The sequence below is a fragment of the Dromiciops gliroides genome, chromosome 4, assembly GCF_019393635.1.
Source record: "Dromiciops gliroides isolate mDroGli1 chromosome 4, mDroGli1.pri, whole genome shotgun sequence".
In the NCBI taxonomy this organism is placed as follows: domain Eukaryota; kingdom Metazoa; phylum Chordata; class Mammalia; order Microbiotheria; family Microbiotheriidae; genus Dromiciops; species Dromiciops gliroides.
Window position 1 is genome coordinate 294580707 of NC_057864.1, and position 20415 is coordinate 294601121.

The 20415-nt window shown below is 37.1% G+C and overlaps 1 protein-coding gene across 1 annotated transcript in view; it reads left to right on the forward strand.

The window, feature by feature from the left end:
- CD109 (CD109 molecule) overlaps positions 1–20415 on the forward strand; it is a 178860-nt gene that overhangs the window by 51591 nt on the left and 106854 nt on the right. The gene's annotated exons all lie outside the window — the stretch shown is intronic.

A 20415-nucleotide genomic window follows, 5' to 3' on the forward strand; every position in this document is an offset into this window, starting at 1 on the left:
GACCTGGAAGGGACCTTTAGGATCATATATTCCAACTTTCTAATTTTTTTCAGATAAGAAATTGAGGTTCAGGGGCAGCTAGGTGGCGCAGTGGATAAAGCACCGGCCCTGGATTCAGGAGTACCTGAGTTCAAATCGGGCCTCAGACACTTACCACTTACTAGCTGTGTGACCCTGGGCAAGTCACTTAACCCCCATTGCCCTGCAAAAACAAAAACAAAGAAATTGAGGTCCAGAGAGGTTATATGTATAGGCAGTGAATATCAAAGCTATGATTCAAAAGGAAAGAGCACTTAATTTGGAATCAAAGAATCTTGGTTCAAATGCCTTTTCTTCTGCTTACTACCTATGAAATTCTGTGTGTGTGTGGGTACAGCTAGGTAGTGTAGTGAATAAAGCACTGGTCCTGGATTCAGGAGGACCTGAATTCACATCTTACCTCAGATCCTTAGTAGCCGTATGACCCTGAGCAAGTCACTTAACCCCAATTGCCTTAAACATCTCCAGTCATCCTGATGTATATCTTTCCACTGGACCCAGATGGCTCTGGAGGAAAGAGTGAGGTTGGTGATCTTTTGTACAGCCTTTCCTCACTTAAATCCAATTTACTACAAATCATGACATCACCTCGATGTCATGGTCCTCTTTGAGAATGAAGGACAAGCAACAACAACAATGTAATTCTGGGCAAGTCAGTTTGCCTCTCTAGGCCTCAGTTTTATATGATCTCTAAGATCTCTTCCAACTCAAAACCTGGGATCCCTGTGACTTTTGTGCCTCTAGGCAGCTAGCTAGATGGCACAATGGATAGAGTGCTGGGCATGGAACTGTCAGTTTTGTCATCTGTTTGTTGTGTTAGTTATTCCTCTCAGTTTTTTGCAGATTTGATAAGTATTCTATCAATGCCTGCAGCAGAGTTATTGATTAAAAATGTTGAACAACATAGGGTCAAGGACAGATACTAAGGCACTCAAATCAAGGAAGACCTCCTCTAGATTGATGCAGATCCAGTAATGACCACTCTTGGAGTCTGGTCATTCAGTCAGTTCTGAATTTACATAATTACATTATTTTCTGTCCCTTATTTCTACAAGGATAACATGGGAGACTTTGTGATATGTTTGCTGACATTTTATATTTGTGGCATTCCTTTGATCTACCAGTCCAATAGTTCTATGAACAAAGAACATCCTTAGGGTATTTGGCAGTACTTAGTGATTCTTGTTGTTGTTTAGTCAGTTTCTCAGTCATGTCCAACTCTTTGTGACTCCATTTGGGGTTTTCTTGGCAAAGATACTGGAGTGGTTTGCCATTTGCTTTTCCAACTCATTTTACAGATGAAGAAATGGAGTGATTTGACCAGGGTCACATAGCTGGTAAGTGTCTGAGGCTGGATTTGAACTCAGGAAGATCAGTTTTCCTGTCCAGGCCTAGCAGCCTATATACGGTGCCACCCAGCTGCCTCTTAGTGACTACTAATTCCCTTTCTAAATGATCATAATCCCTTTCTTTAGCAATTATTCTTGAATCCCACCAGTCAACGTTAATGGTTTGCAATTTAAAGACTCCACTTTGAAGACTCTATTTCTGTCCCTTTTAGGAAAAATAGAAATGACATTTGTCTATCAGTCTTTTAGCACTACTTTTATTCTCCACAGTTTTTCAAAGATTATTTACAATAGGTTACTAATTGCATCTGACAGTTCTTTCAGGTCTCTGGAAGATAGGTCATCTGGCTTTTGTGACTTGAATTTATTGAAGGCAATCATGTACCTTTATCTCTCTTTACTTTTCTTAGGTTTCAGCCTATTAATCATTTTTGTTTTAGTCTTTCTTGTCCACAGATCATTCTCTTTGTTAGAGAAAAAAGAGATAAAATAAAAGTTGTGTTGTTCATTGCCTTCATTATATTCCCCCCCCCCCCCCCCCCGCCAAGGGGCAATGAGGGTTAAGTGACTTGCCCAGGGTCACACAGCTAGTAAGTGTCAAGTGTCTGAGACCAAATTTGAACTCAGGTCCTCCTGAATCTGGGGTTGGTGCTTTATCCACTACGCCACCTAGCTGCCCTCCATTATCTTTTTTTTTGGGGGGGGGTGAGGCAATTGGGGTTAAGTGACTTGCCTAGGGTCACACAACTCCATTATCTTTTTTTTTTTTTTTAGTGAGGCAATTGGGGTTAAGTGACTTGCCCAGGGTCACACAGCTAGTAAGTGTTAAGTGTCTGAGGCCGGATTTGAACTCAGGTACTCCCAAATCCAGGGCAAGTGCTCTATCCACTGCGCCACCTAGCTGCCCCAACTCCATTATCTTTTAATGTTGTCTCTTTTGCCATGAGTAGGGACCCTACTTCTTCTGTGGTTTACATCTTATCTGTCTCATAAGGGGCAGCTAGTTGGCACAAAGCTAAGTGATGCAGTGGATAGAGTACTAAGTTTGAAATCAGAAAGACTCCCCTTCATGAGTTCAAATCTGGCCTCAGACACCTACTAGCTGTGTGACCCTGGGCAAGTCACTTAGCCCTGTTTGCTTCAGTTTCCTCATCTATAAAATGAGCTGGAGAAGAATATGGCAAACCTCTCCAGTATCTTTGACAAGAAAACCCCAAATAGGGTCATGAAGAGCCATGACTGAAATAACAACAGCAAAAACAATAGGTGACGCAGTGGATAAAGACACTTATGAGCCATGTGAGCTGGGGCAAGTTACTTAACCTGTGTTTACTTCAGTTTCCTCACCTTGCAAAATGGGGGTAATAATGACACCTACCTTCCAGAGTTGTTGCCTGGCACATAATAAGTATTATATAAATGTTATCTGTTCTTATCATTAATTTTTTATTATTAATCTTTCATGTAGCTTTGAAAAAAGTCTATTTCATTGTTCTTAGCATTTATCACCAGCCTTTCTCTGTTTGTCCTGTGATCTATACTTCTTTTAATTATTTTTATACATTTACATTTATTTATTTTTTCTTACTTGCCTTTCCTACCATCTCTCATACATATCATTTATTTTTTAATTTAAAAAAAATTTATTATTTTTCCTTTTTTTGGGGGGGTAGCGTGGGGCAATGAGGGTTAAGTGACTTGCCTAGGGTCACACAGCTAGTAAGTGTCAAGTGTCTGAGGCTGGATTTGAACTCAGGTCCTCCTGAATCCAGGGCTGGTACTTTATCCACTGTGCCACCTAGCTGCCCCCAACACTAGCTTTCTTTCTTTTTTTTTTTTTTTTTGGTAAGGCAATTGGGGTTAAGTGACTTGCCCAGGGTCACACAGCTAGTGTCAAGCATCTGAGGCTGGATTTGAACTCAGGTCCTCCTGAATTCAGGGCCAGTGCTCTATCCACTGCACCACCTAGCTGCCCCAACACTAGCTTTCTTAATATTTCTTACAACTTAGTGCCTTTTCCCTGGCTGTTTATCCTCCATGCTTTTCCTTCCTCACTTTTACCTCCATGCTTTTCCTTCCTCACTTTTACCTCCTGATCAACATGGTTTCCTTCAAGTCTCAGCTCAGGCCATACCTTCTCTGAGAGTGCCTTCATCTACTCTTCTTTATCTCTTTATATAACTAGTTGTTGGCATGTTTTTCCCCTGATTAAAATGTGAGCTCCTTGAGGCCAGAGACTGTGTGTTTGCCTCTTTCTATCCCCAGAACAGTGCCCATCACACAGTAATCATTTAATAAATGCTTGTTGATTGACTGACTGCTTCTGTTTTCTCTTTCATGTCATCACCAAAATGTTTTCTTTTTAATGTATTCTCCATTCTGGTCAAGGTATTTCCTTCCTTGTGTATATCTTCTTCTTTTTTGTTGTTGTTGTGTATATTTTCTTCTTCTTTTTTTTTAGTGAGGCAGTTGGGGTTAAGTGACTTGCCCAGGGTCACACAGCTAGTAAGTGTTAAGTGTCTGAGGCTGGATTTGAACTCAGGTACTCCTGACTCCAGGGCCAGTACTCTATCCACTGCGCCATCTGGCTGCCCCATGTATATCTTCTTAATATATGGTGTTATTACCTGGCCCCTTTTATTCTGTTCCCTTTCAGCAAAATATATAATATCTCACCAAGGACTCCTTTGACATGGCTTGTAATTCAGTTTGTTTCCTTAATGTAATAGTTCCTTTGTTTGTAGCTTTCCTTAGTTTTTAGATTTGAATGGGGTAAGGCAAGGTAAAAGTTATGCATCACCATGAGGTATCTATTAATTGGAACCTCTTCTGTTTTCTTTACTTGAGGAAAAATCTCCAGACCAAGAGAGTATCAACACTAATGTCTATTAGAGGAGCAAAATACCAATTAGATGTATGTTCATTTCAACTCTCCATGACCTCATTTGGGATTTTCTCTGAAAAGAAACTGGGGTGGTTTGCCATTTCTTTCCACAGCTCGTTTTACAGATGAACTGAGGCAAACAGGGCCAAGTGACTTGCCCAGGTCACATAACTAGTAAGTGCCTGAGGCTGGATTTGAATTCAGGAAGATGAGTCTGGACACACTATCCACTGTGCTACCCAAAAGGTGAATGTACTGAGCTGCTATTCAGAGTCTGAGCATCTTAATGTAAAAAGCAAGCAAAAAAAAAAAAAGCAGTATTTCCTTTCCAGTATTTCTTTTAGTTAGTTTAAAGCTATTTAAATATATTCACAATTTTTGTTATATTTTATAGTTGAGACAAAACAATAATCAACATTTATATTGCTTTTTAAGGCTTTCAAGGCCATATGCCATCTCATTTATTTCTCAATGTATTATTATGTTCATTTTACATATTAGGAAATGGCTGCTGAAAAAAAGTTAAGTGAATTACTCAGGCTCCATATCTCGTCATTGTCTGAGAAAGATTAGTCAGTTCCTCCAGATTCCAGGTCTGGTGTTCTACCTACTACACCATGTGGCTGTTTGAAGAAATGACAAGTGTCCTTGATGTTTTTTCCCCTCGAAGGAGTCAGCAGAGTCGGCTTCTGAACACACTTCTAAAAATGTTCTTTATCATCAGAAAATTAGTCCTTTTATATGATTCTCTCATGTCCTCTGTAAAGATGCACACACATACGCATATACACACACAAACACATACACAGAGCCCACAAATGGGAAAATGCAACTTAGCATATTAGCAGTTAGGGTCCTTTAAATATTTCTGTTGTAAGGAGTGATCATAGTCTTCATTTATAATACTGTTTCTTGAGGATAGCTGTCTTATGAATATATCTAGCTGAGGACATTGGCTGGGAAATGGAAGACATAAAATTCAACCATGTTGTCCTCTGTTGGTGCAGATGACTGTGAAAAACTAGGACTCGCTTCACAGATGATAATCAAAAGAATACTGTATATTTAAAAAGAAAATTTTAAAGTGCTTATTGTTTGTAATTGTAGTTACACATTTAGGGACAATAGCTAGACATTTTAAAAATTTTTTAAATTTTTTTTTTTTTTGGTTGGGCAATGAGGATTAAGTGACTTACTCAATGTCACACAGCTAGTAAGTGTCAAGTGTCTGAGGCCGGATTTGAATTCAGGTCCTCCTGACTCCAGGGCCAGTGCTCTATCCACTGCGCCACCTAGCTGCCCCAATAGCTAGACATTTTTAACAACTTACGTGAAAGATGTGTCGGAGTAGAAATTCAGAGTTTCTACATTTAAATAATAATTTTGAAATTGGGACTCCTATTTTGTTCTATTAAAAGTTATGAGGGGGTGGTAGTGGGAAATAAATTTTTGATTATCCAGATTGACCACCTTCTTCTAAATATAAAGGGGAAATTATATGTCTAATAATAATGGACCAATCTTAGCTTATTTGAAATATCCTTAGAGCATTGGAGTTGAAGTCAGGAGACCTCAGTTTCAGTTCTATCTCAGACATTTACTAGATGCATATTAGTCTTACAACATCCTTCATCAGTAAGATGGTCTTAAAAATACTTATATTTCTTCATAGGGTTGTTATGATATTTAAATGTGATAATAGATGTAAAGTGCTTTGTAAACTCTCAAGGCCCTTTTATATGTGAGCCATTATCTTTTTTTTTTTTGTTGTTGTTGTTATTGGGTTTTTTGCCAGGCAATAAGGGTTAAGTGACTTGCCCAGGGTCACACAGCTAGTAAGTGTCAAGTGTCTGAGGCCGGATTTGAACTCAGGTACTCCTGAATCCAGGGCTGGTGCTTTATTCACTGCACCACCTAGCTGCCCCTAGCCATTATCTTAATTGAGGAGTCCTTGACCAATATGAAATATTGTCTTAAGCACAATGGACATTTTATATGATTTAATCATTGTAACAAAAACAATCTCAGCACACCTAATTCAGCAAATATTTACCACAACTCTTGGATGGCATGGTTTTTTTTTTTTTTTTTAGTGAGGCAGTTGGGGTTAAGTGACTTGCCCAGGGTCACATAGCTAGTGTTAAGTGTTGGAGGCCGGATTTGAACTCAGGTACGCCTGACTCCAGTCCCGGTGTTCTATCCACTGTGCCACCTAGCTGCCCCATGGCATGGTTTTTATAACTGTCAGAGCTAGTAACAAACAATGTTCATATTTTCATGGTATTATGAAATAACAATGGGCAGAATACTCAGGTTCAGATGAGTGAGAATGATAAATTCTGTGGAGTGGTTACATATATTTGAATTCATACCATTTGGAGTTATAATTACATAAAATATTGTAATTGGTTCTATCCCAATGGAAATATGCTGTATGCATTCAAATAATGTGACTACTTAATGGAATTCGTTATTTGTACTAATTGGGATCTAGCTATAGTATGATGTGTTATGGAGACCTTTTTCTTGCTTTCATAAAATGCCACTGTTACAATATAAGAGTCTTCATGTTATGGAGAGTATGTGCCTTAAAAAAAGACCACAACCTACCAAAGGTTTTATAACTTAGAATTCAAAACCAAATATTGGGAAAGTACTTGTAACTTGGCAGGATTTGTGAGAAAACCACAGAGTGGATTGGGTCAAAGTAATAATACCCACAATATATTAGAGTGGCATAGGTTGAATAATCGGTTGTGTCCCCTTTAAACACTACTAGTGTTAGCATGGGGTTAAACGTTCTTTGTAAATGTATGATAATTTCTGTCAGATGGTCTGGCCTCAAATTTTAAAGTAGTGGTTATGATTCTAGTTATTATAATGGTATGTGGTTTGCCTTGACCATTGCTAATAGTTTAGCAGGTAGATTAAAAAAATGAATGAAAAAGCATTTAGTAAGTACTTTCTATGTGCAAGGCCCAATAAAAAAACAAAATATTAATACAAAATTAAAGACAGTACCTGTCTTAATGGAGTTTACATTCTAATAGTTGGAAACAACGAATATAGTTGAGTGGTAGTCATAGAGGAGTATTTTGGTTTGGAAAGTTCTTTGAAAAGGATACATTTGGGGCATCTAGGTGGTTCAGTGGATAGAGCACTGGCCCTGGAGTCAGGAGTACCTGAGTTCAAATCCAGCCTCAGACACTTAACACTTACTAAGCTGTGTGATCTTGGGCAAGTCACTTAACCCCAATTGCCTCACTAAAAAAAAAAAAAGGTTACATTAAAAAAAAAAACCACCAAGGAATAAGGAAGGAATAGTCATGCATATAATATCATATCCTCTTTTTTCTTTCTGGTTCTTTTGCTTCTCTCTATTGAACGGGTGGGTAAATTGAGAGTTAGGGCAAATTTAGCCTAGATGATTAGGTTGTTTGAAGGGAAGAGTCAAGATAACTTAAAAGTAGAGTGCCAAGCCTGGAGTCAGGAATACTCATTTTCCTGACTTCAAATCTGGCCTCAGATACTTACTAGCTGTGTGACCCTGGGTAAGTCACTTGACCCCATTTGCCTCAGTTTCCTCATCTGTAAAATGAGCTGGGAAAGGAAAAGGCAAACTATTCCAGCATCTTTGCCAGGAAAATTCCAAATGGGATCATGAAGAGTCAGATACAACTGAAACAAGACTGAACAACAAGAATAACAACGATTCATTAATATCAGGATAAAAGCTAAAATAAATTGTTCTTTCCAGAGAATGGGCAAGAAGCTGAGGTAATACTCAATAGCAAAGATTGTTTGTTGTACCTAGATCAGCAAAACAGTTTTCTGTCAGATGTTTGATTGTGCAAAATCCATCTTTATCATGATTTTTTACATTGTAGTTTACTCAAATTTAATAGTTCAGGTACTAATTAAGTTGCATTCTTCTTTTAGTGTCGTTGCTTTAAGATTCCAAGAAAATACTCTTCCAACTATCTAAATACAAAGTACTAATGTTAATAAGTCATTAATTTATCGAATACTTGATATCTGTCCAGTAGCATTATAGCTGTTAGAGACCTTAGAGGTCATTTTATTTTGTTTTTTGTTTTTGTTTTTTGTTTTTTTTTTTAGTGAGGCAATTGGGGTTAAGTGACTTGCCCAGGGTCACACAGCTAGTAAGTGTTAAGTGTCTGAGGCCGGATTTGAACTCAGGTACTCCTGACTCCAGGGCCAGTGCTCTATCCACTGTGCCACCTAGCCGCCCCGAGGTCATTTTATTTTACAAATGAGAAAATTGAGACCCAGAAAAGTAAAGTGAGTAATCCAATGTTACATGACAATAAGTGGCAGAATTGGATTTGAATTCAGGCGGAAGGCCCATGACTGAATTTAGTACTTTTCTCTTCTCTACCATGTTAAGGGCTAAAATTCTAGCTAAACTGTCTAAAATATCTAATGAGTGGTCGCCAATAAATTATAAACTTTAGCAAGAGTTAGACTTTTAAGCATTTATTAAGGAGAATAAGAATTTGGTAAAGAGAGAGAAAAAGGCCTAGATTTCTATCTATTAAAGGGAGAGCACATTTCTAGCTCCCTTCTCCACCAGAGTCCAGAGGAAAAGAGCGCCTCCGTCTCCTCCTTCCTCCTCCCACTAGTCCGCGTCACTTCCTGATACCAAAGACTCCTGGTCTTGCCCTCAAAGACCTTCGCTTCATGGGCAGAACTCTTCTACAGTTAGTATCCAGCAGGTGGCGTTATTCCAATCGTTACAGTCCCCCCTGTTGTTCCTCAAGAAACAAAATGTTTCCTTGACAGAACAGTAAAAAGAATATAATAACTATTGCTAACTAATAATATGTGAACAACAATATAGAAAAGGAAGAGAGGAAAGTTTTGTCCAGAGGGGCGATTTTTTTTTTTGTCCTCATGAACCGACGCTTTGACATTGGTCTTGCAAAGGGAGGGCCTCTGCAGAGAGTACATATTACAGATGGTGTATATTATAACCGAAAAAGAAAAGAGAAAAAAACAAAACAAAACTGTTCATTTAAAGTCTCTGAAAGTCTTTTCTCAGATGTCCTCTAGGTGTAGTCGTGGAATGGAAGTCTTTTCAGGGGTTGATGTGTGGATACTGGTAATCAGCCAGGAAATTTCCTACAAAATTGAGTTTAACAGAACTTTAAAATAGCTTTGTCAATAATCAAATCAAACAATGAAAGTTCTCAAAAACATGTCTAAGGGAATTCAGAATCTTAGTTGTTACACATGAAACATATAATAAAACAAAAATTGAAACATTCTTTAAAATTATAATATTACTATTATATATTATATAATATTACTATAGTCCCCCCCTTATGGAGGGTAATTGAGAAGACAATTGCTGTGATATTAATTTTTCAAAATAATTTTTATCTTTGTTTTATCACTTTTTGCATCATCTGCCTAATCATCCTCATGCCATTATGAGAAATTTAAAAAATCTAATATAATTGGTAACAGGTGTCAAGGCCAAATTCAACACTGTATTTATCATGACACCTGAGATAATTATGGGGGTTACCATAAAAGAACAGAGAAATGATGGGATATGAGCATTCCCACACTTGAGCAATATGTACTGCCCATACAGTATGCCAGGCTTAAAATAGGTGGATGGAATATATGTCCATGCCACCGAACATATTGGAGGAAACTGAGTCAGACTTAATCAGATGCATGGGATTGAGATGTCCATGGCATCAGGCATATAGGAGGGAGCATAGAAGCCAGGTGTAGAAGTGAGATGGGTGGGATCAATACTTCCAGCCATCTGTACAATATTGTGGGGAAAAATAAAATAAAATATGAAACCAAGAGAATCCAACCTCAACATTAGTCAAAAGCCGTTCCCTTGGCCATACCTTGACTTCATGCATGTCTCCCCTCATGTGACAGTTCAGTGTCTGCTCTTGCATGTATTCCTCTTGTGATTGGATGGCATCTTGGCCAACTGGCATCTGATAACTCAGAATAAAGGCAATTAATGTCTTAAATGATAAGTTTCCATAATCCAAGTCTCATATGGATTTAAAAATTGAGGATAATAAATGATTGCAAAAAATGTGAATACATCTTGACTCAGAACACAATATATAATTATGCAACAATTTCAAATAATACCCTTTTTTTACTTAGTATACAATTACTTTTGTGAAAAATCAGAACATACTTAAATACAAGTTAAAGCACAACAGAATCTCAAAGAACTTTTTTTTTTGAAAAAAGAAAACTTTTACAAATGTTCCCCTCTTTTTTTTTTTTTGGGAATATGCTTATCAAAAATAATACTTCTAGAATCAATTTACACTTGCCATGGCAACCAATTTGCCAGGGAAATGCTTTAAAGAGTTTGATCAAATAATCATTTGAGAAAAACAAAAACAAACAACTCAGAATATGGGACCACAATACTCCTAGAATTAACATTGTATTATGAAATCAAAACCATGTTTCAAAATTAGATAGATGAATGAATAGAAGAAAATACACGTGGAATAATAAAAGACAATGAAATTCAAACTAGGGAAATCTAAATGAGCATGAACTTAATATTAATAAGAGTATTATAAAATATAAACTTGATCACATGACTATAAAAAGCTTTTACAAATATTCTCCTTGTTTTAAAAACTAAGTATAAGACACAATCTCAAAAGCATGAAAATCTCTATGAAAATAAACCCATTACCATTAATTTCAAAATGTAGATGTAATAGCATAGAAATCCTATGTAACCTCTGAACTGATACAATTACTCTGAGTGAATTCAGAACACTTTTGATTCCGATATCTAAAATCCCCAATACTCATATCAATACCTTGCTGCTTACTTCTACATTTCTGTACAATATATATCCTTCCATGCCAAAAGAAGCATTGTCTTGAACTATGTTGATGATTGTCATTCTTATTCAGCTTAAGTTTTTCTTCTTTAACCCCTCTACATTGTCTGTCGGGCTTTTCACCATACAAATGCTTTATAAGATTACTAATGAAAGACAAAAGCAGGTTAGCAAAATTATGAACAAAACGAGCATATCTGGAATTTAAAGGGTTTTCTAAAGTTGTCTCAGAAGCACAGCCAGGCCGGGGAAGGGCTGAGCCTGAAGCTGCAAATGCAGGTAGAAAAAGTTGAGCATGCGCACCAGATCTCTGGACTTCCCAGGCAGGGGAAGCTATGGGCTTGGCCATAGGAGGAGTAGAGGGTGGGGTCTGGAGAGGAGGGGAGGGACCAGGGCAATTTGAATCAGACTTGATTTTGAACTCAGGCCTGGATTCCTCTTCCCCCACTTTGCCTCCAGGCACTACGGGATTAAAAGCTTCTAGAGGGTGGGTCATTGCCTCCAGGAATGCAAAATTAGAGCAACAATTAGTGTTAGAACTGGGAAAAACTGCAGGAGTCTCTTCAGGTTTCTCTGAAAAAGCATGGTTGGGAGAGGGAGAGATATTTCCTTGTGTGAGTATGTTGCTGGCTCTTTTAACAAAAATAAAAAGAAAAATAGAAAATCCACAAAAACAAAGCATTAACATGATCTTATCTCCCATTTGTCTGGTTAAACAGACTAAACTCAAAAATAGGGTAATTAGGGAGTTTGAAAGGTCCATTTGAAAAAATTTAAAGGGAAAACACCAGGCAGTTCAGCAGTACTCAAGATTTAAAGGGTTAGGGTAGGGGAAATTTCTTACCCAACCGAAAGATCAGAAGTGAGGTTCAGCTTTCCTCTTCGTGGTCAGCCATCTGTTAAGGGCTAAAATTCTAGCTAAACTGTCTAAAATATCTAATGAGTGGTCGCCAATAAATTATAAACTTTAGCAAGAGTTAGACTTTTAAGCATTTATTAAGGAGAATAAGAATTTGGTAAAGAGAGAGAAAAAGGCCTAGATTTCTATCTATTAAAGGGAGAGCACATTTCTAGCTCCCTTCTCCACCAGAGTCCAGAGGAAAAGAGCGCCTCCGTCTCCTCCTTCCTCCTCCCACTAGTCCGCGTCACTTCCTGATACCAAAGACTCCTGGTCTTGCCCTCAAAGACCTTCGCTTCATGGGCAGAACTCTTCTACAGTTAGTATCCAGCAGGTGGCGTTATTCCAATCGTTACAACCACTCCAGGAATTATGAGAGAGTCAAGAGAAGTAAAAGTGTCCTTTGTTCAAGAGTTTTCAATGTTATAGTTCTTTGGTGAAATTTTCAAGAGAATAATGTAAGAACTTAATTTTAGATAAATTACTTCCCTCACATTCTTGGGAATTTTCTGTTCTTTATTAAATAACAAAAGTTCACAATAGACATTTTTCAGAAGTATGTGTGTATGTGTGTGTCTATATATATATGTGTGTGTATTTTCGGACTATGTCTCTTCATCCAGCCCAGGGTGAGAGTGTAGTGACTGCTTGTAGACTCAATCCCACTTCTCATCATCCTGAAACATTGTATCTACTCTATTTCTAACCTGGGCTGGTTCATTCCTCCTTAGACTCTCTAACTCTGTCCTGTCTTTATTGCCCAGGACCAGGTATGTGCATTTGGAAAATGAATGAGTGAATGAAAAAATCAATTGCTATTTATAGCCACTGTGTTCTTTACCTTACATACTGGACAAACCTTAGTGGGGTTCTTTTTATTATTTTTTTTTAATTTTAATTTTTTAAAATTTGCAACAAACATTTATTTTATTTTTTTCCACTTACATGTAAGGGTAGCTTTCAACATTCATTTTCATAAGATTTAGAGTTCCAAATTTTCTCCCTCCCTCCCTTTCCTTCCCCCTCTACAAAATCACAACCAGGTTATATATGTACAATCCACAAGTGCTCTTTTTATCAGTTCTTTCTATGGGGGTGCATAGTAAGCTTCTTCGTTAGTCCCTTGGGGTTGTCTTGGATGATTGCATTTCTGAGAGTAGTTAAGTCATTCACAATTGCTCATTGAACAATACTGCTGTCACTATATACAGTGTCCTCCCAGCTCTGCTCACTTCACTATACATCAGTTCATGAGTCTTTCCAGGTTTTTTGGGGATCATCCTGTTTGTCATTTCCTATAGCACAATACCATTCCACCACAATCATATACCACAGCTTCTTCCATCATTCCTCAATTGATGGACATTCCCTTGATTCTCAATTCTTAGCCACCACAAAGAGTTGCTATAAATATTTTTTGTACAATTTCCCCCCTTTTTTCTTTTTCATGATTACTATTGTTAACTGTTTCCCTTCCATCCTCTTTCCTTCCTCATGATATTTATTCTATTATCCATCTTCTTTCATCCTATCCCTCTTCAAAAGGGATTTGCTTCTGTCTGTCTCCTCCCCCAATCTGCCCTTCCATCTTTTGCCCCTCTCTCTTTATCCCCTTCCCCTCCTATTTGCCTGCAGGGTTAGAGAGATTACTCCACTTAATTGAGTGTGTGTGATATTCCCTCCTTGAGCCAATGCTGATGAGATTGAGGTCTTTGAGCCAATTCTGGTGAGTGTTAGGCTCAGATTAAATAGATTACTCCACCCAGTTGGGTATGTGTTAATCCTTCCTTGTGGCATCTCTGATGAGTTTAAGGTCTTTGAGTCTTTTCTGATGAGTGTAAAATTCATTTACTGCCCTGCTCCTCCCCATCTCTTCCCCCACTCCATAAGCCTTTTTCTGTTTCTTTCATGTAGGATTTCACCTATGCCCTTCTCCCTCCCCCAGTGCATTCCCCTCACTCCTCAATTTAACCCTAAAGATGTCATCATGAGGCAGCTAGGTGACACTGACACAGTGGACAAAGCAACCACCCTGAACCCAGGGGGATCCCAGCCAAAACCTGGCATCAGACACAAGACAGTCACAGTGGGGTTCTTTTTAAAGGCTGCCTCTTTCTTATCAAAGTTCCAGTAGATTTTTGGGTAGTAGATAGTCTGACTCAGTAGGCCTTCCACAGTTCTCATAATCTTATTTTAAAGAGAGAGAGAAGGAAAAGAGAAGGAAGGATGGGGGTGGGGGGAGAGGGAGAGAAACAGACAGAGACAAGAGAAACACAGACACAGACACAGACACAGACACAGACCCAGAGAGACAAAGAGACAGACAGGGACAGAGACAGAGAATATATATATATATATATATATATATATATATATATATATATATATATATATATATATTCACAGAAGAGGTAGAAGCTGAAGAATGGCTAGGATTGCCCATTTGCTGCTGTGTATTTGGACCTAGGATTTTATCCGTGTAGGGAACTCCTATAAAAACACCTTTCACTCATGTAGCTTGTAATACTTCTACAATCTATAGTTTTAGAGAGTTGCCTGGAGCACCGAAAAGTTAAATAACTAGTCCTTTGTCAGACAGTATGTGTCAGAGACAGGGTTTCAACCCAGGTTTTCCTGACTCCAGAGAGTCTCTCTATCCACTATGTCACACTCCCTCTCCCTGCATGCATTTGGTCTGTCAAATATGATTTGATTAGTTTGGCAGAAAAAAATAGTATTATAATTTCTTTTTCTTTTCTTTTTTTTTTTTTAGTGAGGCAATTGGGGTTAAGTGACTTGCCCAGGGTCACACAGCTAGTAAGTGTTAAGTGTCTGAGGCCGGATTTGAACTCAGGTCCTCCTGACTCCAGGGCCGGTGCTCTATCCACTGTGCCACCTAGCTGCCCAGTAAAATAATTTCTTTTAAAATTATGATGTTTTGGTGGTCATTTAAGAGAGTAAGCTCTTTAAAAAATATATTCTATAAAATATGTTTAGGGGTCTTTCTTCTGTCCCTTCATTTTTTATGAAGCTCCTTTATCTTTCCCAAGACAATCCTTTTCACATTATTATTAAGTTTATCTGAAGAAAACATAAAAATAAACCCTATTTGTAAGAGAAAAATTGTCTTTTTTTTAATGTTTCAAGGGCCCTCCAGGGGTCAGTGTAATCAAAGAAATAGCATAGACCTTGAACGAAACTGTGATTATTATTTAACTGAAATTTCTCTTTCTCAATCTCTCTCTCTCTCTCTCTCTCTCTCTCTCTCTGTCTCTCTGTGTCTCTCTGTCTGTCTCTCTCTGTCCTCTGACTGCTTTGTCATTTTGGAATATAGAAACTGTTGGTGGCTCTGGCCTAATCTTCCTCAGCAGTGAGGGCAATGTAGATTACATTTACCTCTTTAAAAATAAGTAATCACTCTATGAAAGTCCTTCTCTGATGGTTCATCATTGTATCAAGATGTCCTTGGCCTCTTGAAGAGTGTGCCCATCCTTGTTGGTCCTATTAAACTTGAAATATATTTAAATGTAGTTCAGCAAAAGGCTGAGTATCTATTATCTGTGGACAAGTCCAGTTTCAGATAGGTTATTGCTAGAAAGTTGGCCACCAGATAACTTGTCATTTAGTTAGATTCAGAAGCATGCACAATCAGCATGGGTGAAGGAAAATAATGAAAAATATGAAGTAATGACCATTTCCTATGAGTTGGTATTTAAAAATTTTTAAATTAAAAAAAAATTCTCTTAGGCCAACCTTGAACATTATGGTTATATAGTATTCAGTTTAATTTAATTTTTGTTTGCATTATTGTAGTTACTGTGTCTTATGTTTTCCTAGTTCTTTTTACTTCTATATCAATTCATGTAAGTTTGGTGGAAAAGATTTTAGAGTGCATTTTGATTACTTGATCATTTTATTTTATAGTATAGATAATTGATCTGTGATGACTATCAACCCTAAGCAATATTGCTAGTGAAGAAAATGAGACCTCAAAAAAATACCATACCACATTTTTAAATGAGTTTAGCATTATAGGCCACCTAAGAAATGATACTCCTTTAGTCAACACCTTTTTTAAAAATATTTTTTTATTATGAACCAAAACACAAACAAAAAAAGATGAATTTCACATAACCTGAAGAACACAAAAGAAGATTGTGTATGAAAACTGTGAATCTCCATTTCATATTGCTTACTTAAAAAATATGACAAATTCAACACATTTTTTTCAAAACTGTTCTAGTCACTGGTTTCTTCTCAAATTCCTTCTGTCTTCTATACATTAAAAAAAATATTCTAATAGCTTTTTTTTTTTTCTGGAGGCATCAGTATTACTAACCTTTGACTTCTTTTTAATTAGGAGAAAAAAAACATAAAATCAGCAAAAACCAAGCAAAACATCCACATAGAGTTCATATCCAAAAATGTATGTCCCCCCCCACCCCGAACTTTTAGTCCATCATCTCTTTAACGGAAGGAGGACAGATGTTTTCCAAAAGATCCAAAGGACATGAGGTTGGTCATTATTTTGCTCAGAATTCTTAAGCCTTTCAAAAATGGTCTGGTTATACTTATTTCACTGGGTATCAATTCATTCTTTCCAGTATTCTCTGACATCATCTGTTTAATCATTTCTTTCCATGTCTTGGAGTGTTTGTAGTTCAAAGTTCCCACTCACTTCTAGTCTTTTCATCTAGTCTTTTCATGCTAGAAAGTCCTCTTCAATTCTCTCCTGTAGGATTATACTCAGTTTTTCAGAGTAAGTTATTCTTTTCTTTCTTTCTTTCTTTCTTTCTTTCTTTCTTTCTTTCTTTCTTTCTTTCTTTCTTTCTTTCTTTCTTTCTTTCTTTCTTTCTTTCTTTCTTTCTTTCTTTCTTTCTCTTTTTTTGAGGCAATTGGGGTTAAGTGACTTGCCCAGGGTCACACAGCTAGTAAGTGTTAAGTGTCTGAGGCCGGATTTGAACTCAGGTCCTCCTGACTCCAGGGCTGGTGCTTTTTCCACTGTGCTACCTAGCTGCCCCAGAGTGAATTATTCTTTGGAGCAGAATAATATTTTTTTGCCTTTTGGAATATTGTATTCCAAGATGTTCTCCTATATATAGAAGAAGCTTCCAAGAGTGTGATTATTACTGTGGTTCTCTGGTACTTGAACTCCCTTCAGACACAGACACAGACACAGACACAGACACACACAGGCACACACACACACACACATATTAGACAAGGAACCTGGATTTGGATTATGACATTCCTGGAATTTTTTCCTTTTTTGAATTTCTATCATGAGATGATCAGTTGATCTTTCTATTTTCACTTTGTCCTCTGATTCTAAAAGAGTTGAACAATTTTCATTCATGATTTCTTGAAACATGGGGTCCAGGCTTTTTAAAAAATCATGATTTTCATGGAGTCTGATGATTTATATGTTATTTTTCCTTGACGTGATTCTTTTCTAGGTTATTTGCTTTTGGTATCAGATACTTTGAATTTTCTTTTTTTTTCCCCCAGTCTTGATTTTTCTCTTAATATTTCTGGTTGTTTCACAGAATCAATGATTTTTCTCTGCACCATTTTAGTTTTCAAAGAACACATGGGTACCACTTTCTGTTCTAAGATATTTATTCTTCTTCAGAATATTTTCTCTAGATCTTTATTTCATTTTAAAGTTTCTTACTTCATTTCTCCTAAGTATTTGTGTAGTCCTTTGGAAAATATTTTTTTCTTTTTCGTTTTTCCTTAGAATTATTTTAGAGTTACTTTCTCCTTCTGGCTTGGATTTTTGGATATATTTGGAACTACACTAAATCTCTCTCTCTTTTTTTTTTTTTTGGTGAGGCATTTGGGGTTAAGTGACTTGCCCAGGGTAACACAGCTAGCAAGTATCAAGTGTCTGAGGCCGGATTTGAACTCAGATCCTCCAGAATCCAGGGCCCGTGCTTTATTCACTGTGCCACCTAGCTGCCCCTACACTAATTCTTTATAATGGCCGGTATCTTTTTTGATTTTCTTATCCTTCTAGTTTTAGTTCCTGATTTGAGGCTTTGGGCCAAAGCTATGTTCCTTGTCCTGCTGTACTTTTGAATTAGGTAGTTAGCATTGTTGGTTATCAACCTGGGTCATCTGGATTCTTATGCTGAGACTACACAGCTAAAGGTTTGACTCAGATTCTTTGAGATTCAGAGTGCCAGACCTTTAGGGCCCTCTGTGGCATTTCAAGATAGAATGATGTAGACACCAATGGTCTTTGGATGTCCTGGTCTGAATGCTGCCATGACTTTGTTTTATTTTATTTTTCTGATGTAGGTAATACATGTGCAATTATGTAAAACATATTTCCATGTTAGTCATGTTGTGAAAGAAAACACAGACAACCCCCCCACCCCCCCCAAAAAAAAGAAAGAAAGAAAAGAAAAAAGTATGCTTTGATCTGCATTTAGGCTCCATCAGTTCTTTCTTTGGATAGTATTTTTCATTATGTCCTTTGGAATTGTCTTAGATCATTGTATTGCTGAGAATAGCTAAGTGATTCACAGTTGATCATCATACAATATCACTATTACCATATACACTGTTCTGGTTCTGCTCATTTCACTTTGCACTAGTTCATTTAAATCTTTCCAGGTTTTTCTGAGAACATCCTGCTAATCATTTCTTATAGTACAATAGTATTCCATGACAATCATATATAATAACTTGTTCGTCTATTCCCCAATTGATGGACATCCCCTCAATTTCCAATTTTTTTGGTACCACTAAAAGAGCTGCCATGACTTTCTACATACCACTGGTCAGTGTGCTCCAGATTGCTTCCAGAGTCATGCTGGGGCTTTCCAACCATGCAAAAGAGTTCCTCTTGATAACCAGACAACAGAATAAGGCAACTAGTTTTTATTCTTTACTTTCCATTTAAGTCATGACTAAATATTTTGTTTATTGAACAGTCAAAGGCTTCAATAGTCAAAGCCTTTTTAGGATACCAGAGACTTGCCTCATGCATTGTGGACTTTACTGTCTTTGGAATTTTTCACATTACCACTAGTCTTCCTAATGTCTGTCATGCATTTGAAATGGCCTAGACCAGTTAATAACAGGAACAACAATAATGAGTGTTTAATAACTATTTAAGGTTTGCAAAGTGCTTTATAAACATCTTAGTATTTACAGTTATAAGCTTTAAAGCCTGAAGGAACCTTAGAGATAGTCTAATTTAATTCCCTTATCTTACAGATAAAGAAATTGAGACCCTAAGAACTTAAGTGCCAACCAAGTCTTAGATACTTTTTTGTCAATATGGCTAAAATTCTGCTTGAACACACACACATCCACATATTTGTGTGTATATATGTATATTTGTATAATAAATTTCTATGTAATAACAAATTTCAAATTCCAACCAGTGTTCTATTTATTTTAATCAATGTACAGTTCAACTAAATTCTGAGAAATTTGGCTTGGGCCTTGAATTGACATGGGGCTTAGGATAAATCAGAAGTTTCTCCGGTGAGAAGCAAAACCAAAGATGATCAGATAACAGGACAGACATATCAAGGAATAAAGGGACTATTACAGTTTATATTGACCAACTAGATATCAGGATAGACACACCTAAGAATTAAGGGGAGATAAAATTCTATAGCAGGAAAGTCAGTTAGGTATGGCTACTACCTGACTGGAGCTAGGAGACAAAGATAACCCCAAAGATCAGTACTATCATTTAAAAAAAATCCCTCTTGACTCTCAGGAATATGACAAGTATCTGAGCTTTCCCCAGCCCACCCCAAAAGGGAACTTTTCAGTTTTCAAGTGGACATCTCATCTATCCTCTATAAAAGCTTTTGCCTTTCATCTCTTCTGGGAGGAGAATGTTTCTGAGCCCTCCTCCCTAGGTGTGAAGTCTTTCACTTATCCCTTGGTCACTTTCTCTAGTGGCAAATAAAAGACCACTTTAATTCTAAGTAGATGGTGTGAGAGAGTGTAATTCTTTATTGAAGAATACCTAAGGACCCCCATCTTTTCCATGTGACATATTTTATTATAGTAGAAGTTGATATTTATTGCTTATTTCAATTAAAAAATTTTTTTGGTGGTCTGTAGAGTCCTGAATATGAAATTTATCTTTTTACTGATACTTCTTGTACTGAAACATCATTTGCTTCTTAAATACTACTTGCAAACTTTTCTGAATCATTGTGAATTCTTTTCTAGATCATTGAAAGGATTTCTAGAGTTCCCCTGTTTAGTTGCTATCCAGTTATTTTTAGAGTCTACCCCAAAACTGTATGAGAGTTTGGTTCTCTGGTTATGGAATGCAGAACAGCAGTTCTTAACTGAGTAAAGGCACGGTGACTACTCACACACAATCTATGCATTGAT